The following is a 7,366-nucleotide window of genomic DNA, read 5'->3' on the forward strand; positions in this document are numbered from 1 at the left end:
AGTGTGAAGTTACAGAAGAGGAGAGTGACAGTGGTCTGGGCTGAGAGACTGACCATGCTGCAGACGTGTATACCCAGCATCAGGAGCCTGGCCCTGGGTAGATCCTTGGTCCTGTTGGGGGTCCAGGTTGGTCCTCTGGGGCTGGGGGGGGCTACAGGGAGAGAGATACTCATGAAAAACCCACAGATTCTTATTTACTGTATGAAAAGTTGAAAGACAGGTGTACTCACCAGAAATTTCTGTTGCAACAGGAACCTGTAATGAGAAATGCATAATATTATACTGTATCAATTCGTTACTGTTTTAAACTTTTGTAATTAGACATTTTTCTCCTAAACATGAACCAAAAAGATACATATGAATTGATAAAAGTCTCACCTCCGGCTTTTTATATCGACACAGCAGTACCAGGAGAATGGCCAGTAGAACACCAGCAACAACCAGGCCCACAACCACTCCTACTAGGACTGATGTAGACTGTCCAGGAGTTACACCTGAGAGAGAACAGCAAATAACTATCAGGTTCTGAAGTAGTTGTAGAAATAATAGTGGACAAAGTGAATATATATTTGACAACTGACTTGAGATCAGATGAACCAGCCTGAGCTTGTAACTCCAAACCTACAGTATGCTTTTTAAACACTACAAATGACTGATGACCACAGATATTATGAAAAGGTCATGTGATTATAATAGTTTTTTTCACCTCTCACTGTCACCCAGCTCTCTGGTGATTCTCCTTCATTAGATTTACACTTATAGAAGCCTTCATCTGACTATGGAACTGCAGAGATGGTCATCTCTAATGTGGTCTCATTCCTGATGAATATTCCATCTTTGTAGAAATCAACCTTGGGGTTCGGGTTTGTTTCCTGATATCTATTTGTACAGCTGAGAGTCATAGATTCTCCCTCAGTTATTGGATAGGCAGGGCTCTCCAGGATCAGAGGGCCAACTGTATAACATAATAATAAATAATACTGTAAATCTGGAGTAATCGACCACATGAGCTTGTATTTTATGAGATGCAACCATTCAGTTACAGAATTGAACATCATTATCATACATTGTAATGTAAAACACGTTAGTGACTGTTGTACAACAGACGTACCATCCACTGTGATGTTGACAGCATTACTGTACTCTCCTGATCCAGACTCACACCAGTACACTCCACTGTCCTTTTTACATGTGAACCTGATGGTACATGTGGACCCTGCTCTTGATCCCCAGTTAGAGCCACACCCTGACTCCACTGCTTTCACTCTGTATCTCTTCAGTCTCCATCCAGTAGAGTTCCTCTTCTCCTCACAGCTTAGTGAGAGAGACGTTGATGTAAAGTGTTGAGTTCTGTTAGGTCTTATTTTGAGAGACACTGATGGTTGCGGATCTGAAACAAAGAGTGACAGAGTCAAACATATACAGTAGTTATATATACACACGAGGGGAACTTAAATGTGATTAAATGCAGTTTCAATGCAGTTAGTTACCTCCTGACCAGAGAAACTGAGGTTCACTGTAGAGTGTGTCATAGACTTGGTCTCCTCTCCCAGCTCTACACACATATCCTCCTGTGTGACTAGGACCAGCAGGGATCAGAGTGTAGGAGTCTTCACTAGTCCCATTGCCAGATAGAGGCTCTACAGAGTAGGACGTGTCCGATAGGGACAGTAACCCAGCTGTGTAGGGAACAGTTCGGTACCAGAAGAACCTCCAGCCTGTAGATGACTCTTTAACCCCACAGCTCAGAGTAACTGAGTCTCCAGGGTTCAGCCACTGAGGAGAGACACTCAGGACAGCTTGGGGTTTATCTGTTATGAAGGAAATGACAAATCAAATGTTCAGTCTTTAAAGTGTTTACCCATTTTGATATTATGGTATTGTACCTCACCCCACAATCAAACTATAGTTTTGTTACATCATTGAAACCACTGTCTGCTATTTGACCTCATCCCTTCTGTCTTTCTCTTGCAATCCCATAAAAACAGACTTACCTAACACGGTCAATTGTATAGCATTACTTGTCTGGGAGTGTTTTAAGCCATTTGTTTTCTGAAGACCTTCACAGGTATATAGACCATTCTTTGCAGGACTGATTCTGTACTCAGGCTCTGTTTTGGTGTAGACCGACTTCCCACTGTTCCCGACTTCCCATAAAACGCATACTCAATCTCTTCTCCCCCCTGTATGTCACATCTCAGAGTGACAGTCTCTCCACTGAATATCTGGGGCCAGTTGGGTTGGAGGGTCAGAACAGCCACAGGTCTCCCTGCACAGACACATCACAGAAAATAAACATTATCACACACATTAGAATGTAAAATAATTTTGATCATCATTTATCACAACATGACCATATCATAAGTTGTCATTACACACACACACACACACACAGACACAACACACACACACACACACACACACACACACACACACACACACACACACACACACACACACACACACACACACACACACACACACACACACAACACACACACACACACACACACAACACACACACACACACACACACACACACACACACACACACACACACACAGTTACTCACCTTTCACAGTGATTGTGACAGGATCACTGATGATTGATGATATGGATCTTGACTGGATCTCTCCCTGACACCAGTAGAGACCCTGGTCAGACTCAGCAGCTCTACTGATGGTGAAGGTGGCTCCTGTTGTAGTGTGTCTGCCAGACAAGTTCACTACTTTCTTAGTGTTGTCTTTGTACCATGTTTACCTCCAGCCACTGTCAGACCCCACTGAACACATCAGAGTTACTGTCTCTCCAGTGTATGCAGGGTTTGGTGTTATGGTCAGTGTAGCTTTMGGCAGGGCTGTAAGAAAAGAGCATGATTTAAAGATCTGGATACATGCTTAGCAACATCCAAAGATTTAGCTGTTGTTGGAACGTTTTCTTGCTATACAAGTCTATTATAGGTGTATGTTGACTTGATTAGGTTTGAATTAAATTTGGTTTGAATCTGTTTGGTTTGAATCAGACTTTCACTGTACAGAATAATATGAATATCTTATCCTTCTCAACATTTAAGTAAGTGATGGTTATGTTATTAAACTCACCAGCAACAACGATGGTGAGAGATGAGCTGAGATATGTCCTCTCGGGCCGTCTTGTCCTTGTCCCCTCACACTGGTACTGACCAGCCTGGTCAGGGAGATAGATGGGGGTGGTTTTACTGGTCGGATTGGGAAGCAGATGGTTGTCTCTGTGCCAGTGGTACGTCCAGCCTCTGTAGTCAGATATGTCACACTGCAGAGTGACTGTCTCTCCAGAATAGAGGGGACCACGTGGAGAGGCTTTCACTGAGGCTGTGGGCAGAGCTGTGGAAACATAGTTATATATGAAGACAAATGCAGTCAGAGCACAAATCTTTCCAACATATGATCTTAATTCTGTAGGTAGTACTGTAACATTTCATTTTTCCATTCATACTGACACACAGACCACATCTACATGATTGACTCAATATAAATAGTGTCCATTTGTTTGATTAAAAAAACACATGAAGTAACTCACATTTCACAGTGATAGTGACAGGATCACTGATGATTGATGATATGGATCTGGACTGGATCTCTCCCTGACACCAGTAGAGACCCTGGTCAGACTCAGCAGCTCTACTGATGGTGAAGGTGGCTTCTGTGGCTCCTGTTGTAGTGTGTCTGCAAGACAAGGTCACTACTTTCTTACTGTTGTCTTTGTACCATGTGTACCTCCAGCCACTGTCAGTCCCCACTGAACACGTCAGAGTGACTGTCTCTCCAGAATAGAGGGGACCCCATGGAGAGGCTTTCACTGAGACCGTGAGCAGAGCTGTGGAAACAGTTATATATGAAGACAAATGCAATCATAGCACAAATCTCTCCAACGTATGATCTTACTTCTGTAGGTAGTACTGTAACTATTCATTTTTCCAGTCATACTGACACACAGACCATATCTACATGATTGACTCACATTTGCCTCAAAATTCAGAATGTCCAGACAGTGATTGAAGATTAATAGTGAGCTCACCAGTGACGCTAATGTGGGGAGATGAGCTGAGATATGAATTTTGGGGCGTCTTGTCCTTGTCCCCTGACACTGGTACTGACCAGCCTGGTCAGAGAGAGAGATAGTGGTGGTTTTACTGGTCTGACTGGAAAGCCGTTCTTTATTTATTAACCTGTCTAGCCCCGGGGTTCCGCTAGCGGAACTCCTCCCACATTCCACTGAAAAGGCAGAGCGCGAAATTCAAAATATATTTTTTTTGAAATATTTAACTTTCACACATTAACAAGTCCAATACAGCATGATGAGCGCTAGCTGTGGTTAGCTGAACTACTAACGTTAGCTAGTGAGCTGGCTAACTTCTGGCTAGCTTCTGTTGTAGATTTCGGATACGAGGTGAATAAAACTTTTGAGGAAAAAAAATACAGATCCGCACCACATTTGGTGAGGTGGGTTGCAGGAGAGTGTTTTGAAGTTGAGTTAAAAGAAAAAATATATATAAAAAGATATCGAAGAAAATATATAAAATATATATACACGGGACAAGACGAGGACAAAGGACGTCTACTGCTACGCCATCTTGGAATACCAATGGGCAGTTTGTGGGTGAACAGGGAGTACAGGAGAGGGCTCAGAACGCACCCTTGTGGGCCACAGTGTTGAGGATCAGCGGGGTGGAGATGTTGTTACCTACCCTACCACCTGGGGGCGGCCCGTCAGGAAGTCCAGTACCCAGTTGCACAGGGCGGGGTCGAGACCCAGAGTCTTGAGCTGAATGACGAGTTTGAGGGTACTATGGTGTTAAATGCTGAACTGTAGTCGATGAACAGCATTCTCACATAGGTTTCCTCTTGTCCAGATGGGTTAGGGCAGTGTGCAGTGTGGTTGCGATTGCGTCGTCTGTGGACCTATTGGGTCGGTAAGCAAATTGGAGTGGGTCTAGGGTGTCAGGTAGGATGGAGGTGATATGGTCCTTGACTAGTCTCTCAAAGCACGTCATGATGACAGAAGTGAGTGCTACGGGGCGGTAGTAGTTTAGCTCATTACCTTAGCTTTCTTGGGCAACAGGAACAATGGTGGCCCTCTTGAAGGCATGTGGGAACAGCAGACTGGGATAAGGATTGATTGAATATGTCCGTAAACACACCAGCCAGCTGGTCTGCGCATGCTCTGAGGACGCGGCTGGGAATGCCGTCTGGGCCTCCAGCCCTGCGAGGGTTAACACGTTTAAATTGTTTCCTCACCTCGGCTGCAGTGAAGGAGAGCCCGCAGGTTTTGGTAGCGGCCGTGTAAGTTGCACTGTATTGTCCTCAAGCGAGCAAAAAAGTTATTTAGTCTGTCTGGGAGCAAGACATCCTGGTCCGTGACAGGGCTGGTTTTCTTTTTATAATCCGTGATTGACTATAGACCCTGCCACATACCTCTTGTGTCTGAGCTGTTGAATTGCGACTCTAATAATTATAATATTTGAAGAAATATGGTGTATGGTACTAAGATCATACTTTTAACTGATTGATGACAAACTGTTTCCACAGCTCTGCTACAGCCTCAGTGAAGATAGTCACTACCCAGGAGACACTGTATTCCGGAGACACAGTCGAGCTGCGGTGACATATCAAACTACACAGACTGGACTTACCACTGGTTAATGAGGATAGAGGGCGCTATTTACACTTTGGAGGAAAATCGTGCCCAATTTAAACGCTCTCGTACTCTATTCTTGCTCGTACAATATGCATATTATTATTACTATTGGATAGAAAACACTCTCAAGTTTCTAAACCGTTTGAATTATATCTGTGAGTAAAACAGAACTCATTTTGCAGCAAACTTCCTGTCAGAAAGTGAAAAATCTCAAATCGAGGCTCTGTTCCAGGCCCTCCCTATCATTTTGCTTGAGATTTATGACTATACATGCACTTCATACGCCTTCCACTAGATGTCAATAGGCTGGGAGAGGGAAATGGGGTCTCAATCTCTTTCTATGGTCAAAAGAGACAGCTTGGAATGACATAACCCCAGAATTCGTTTGTTCAGGAAGCGCATAAAGGTCACCAAAAGCAATCGTTATAGACGTCTTATATCTCCGGCTTTGATTTTATTTGATAAATGTGAAGATATCATCGTAAAGTATGTTTTTTCAATATAGTTTTATTAGATTATTGAAATTTTTTCGGGAGTTTAGACGTGTTGCGTTCTTTGCGTTTGGTGACGATGGACAGCTTAGCGCCACTTGGCTAGTTTTGCTTGCTAATTCGCGAGGGAAAAAGCCATTCTAAAACCAAACAACATTGTTCCCGACAAAGGACCCCTTGTACAACATTGTGATGGAAGATCATCAAAAGTAGGACCCATTTTATGATGCTATTTCATATATCTGTCGAACATGTGTACTATTAGTTAGCGCCCAGATTTTGGGCACCTCTCGCTATAACGTAAGCTGGATGTCGTAATGAAGTTATTTTTAGAATTCTAACACGCGCGATTGCATTAAGAACTAGTTTATCTATCATTTCCTATACAACATGTATTTTTTAATCATGTTTATGAATAGTTATTTGGTCAGAATAGGTGAGTTTTAGAAAAATATCCGCACATTCTGGGAAAAAGATGCTACGTTAGCACAATGTATAACCACAGATTTCAGCTCTAAATATGCACATTTTCGAACAAAACATAAGTGTATGTATAACCTGATGTTATAGGATGTCATCTGATGAAGCTTATCAAGGTTAGTCAAAAATTATATATATTTTGCTGGTTTGTTACGATCGCTAACTTTTGCTGCTGGTAAATGGCTTGTGTTTCTGGCTATTGTGGTAAGCTAATATAATGCTATATTGTGTTTTCACTGTAAAACACTTAAAAAATCTGAAATATTGGCTGGATTCACAAGATGCTTGTCTTTCATTTGCTGTACACCATGCATTTTTCAGAAATGTTTTATGAAGAGTATTTAGGTATTCCACGTTGGTCTCTATAATTACTCTGGCTGCTTCGGTGCTATTTGTGACGTAGTTGTGATGGTAGCTGCAATGTAAAACTGATTTATAGCTCATTTCTTTCGAACAACAGCTCATTTTTCGAACAAAACATCGATTTATTGTGTAACATGTTATAAGACTGTCATCTGATGAAGTTGTTTCTTTGTTTAGTTTGGTTGGTTCTTGGTTAGTTTGGTTGGTTTTGTGCATGCTACCTGTGCTGTGAAAGAAATGTCTGTGCTTTTTTGTATTTGTGGTGAGCTAACATAAATATACGTGGTGTTTTCGCTGTAAAACATTTTAAAAATCGGACATGTTGACTGGATTCACAAGATGTTTATCTTTCCATT

At 42.3% G+C, this 7,366-nt stretch overlaps 1 pseudogene; it reads right to left on the minus strand.

Moving 5' to 3' along the window:
* The window catches only part of LOC112067832 (Fc receptor-like protein 5), a 13,865-nt pseudogene that overhangs the window by 2,105 nt on the left and 4,394 nt on the right, over positions 1 to 7,366 (minus strand).

This window comes from Salvelinus sp. IW2-2015, linkage group LG4q.2 (assembly GCF_002910315.2).
Source record: "Salvelinus sp. IW2-2015 linkage group LG4q.2, ASM291031v2, whole genome shotgun sequence".
NCBI lineage: Eukaryota > Metazoa > Chordata > Actinopteri > Salmoniformes > Salmonidae > Salvelinus > Salvelinus sp. IW2-2015.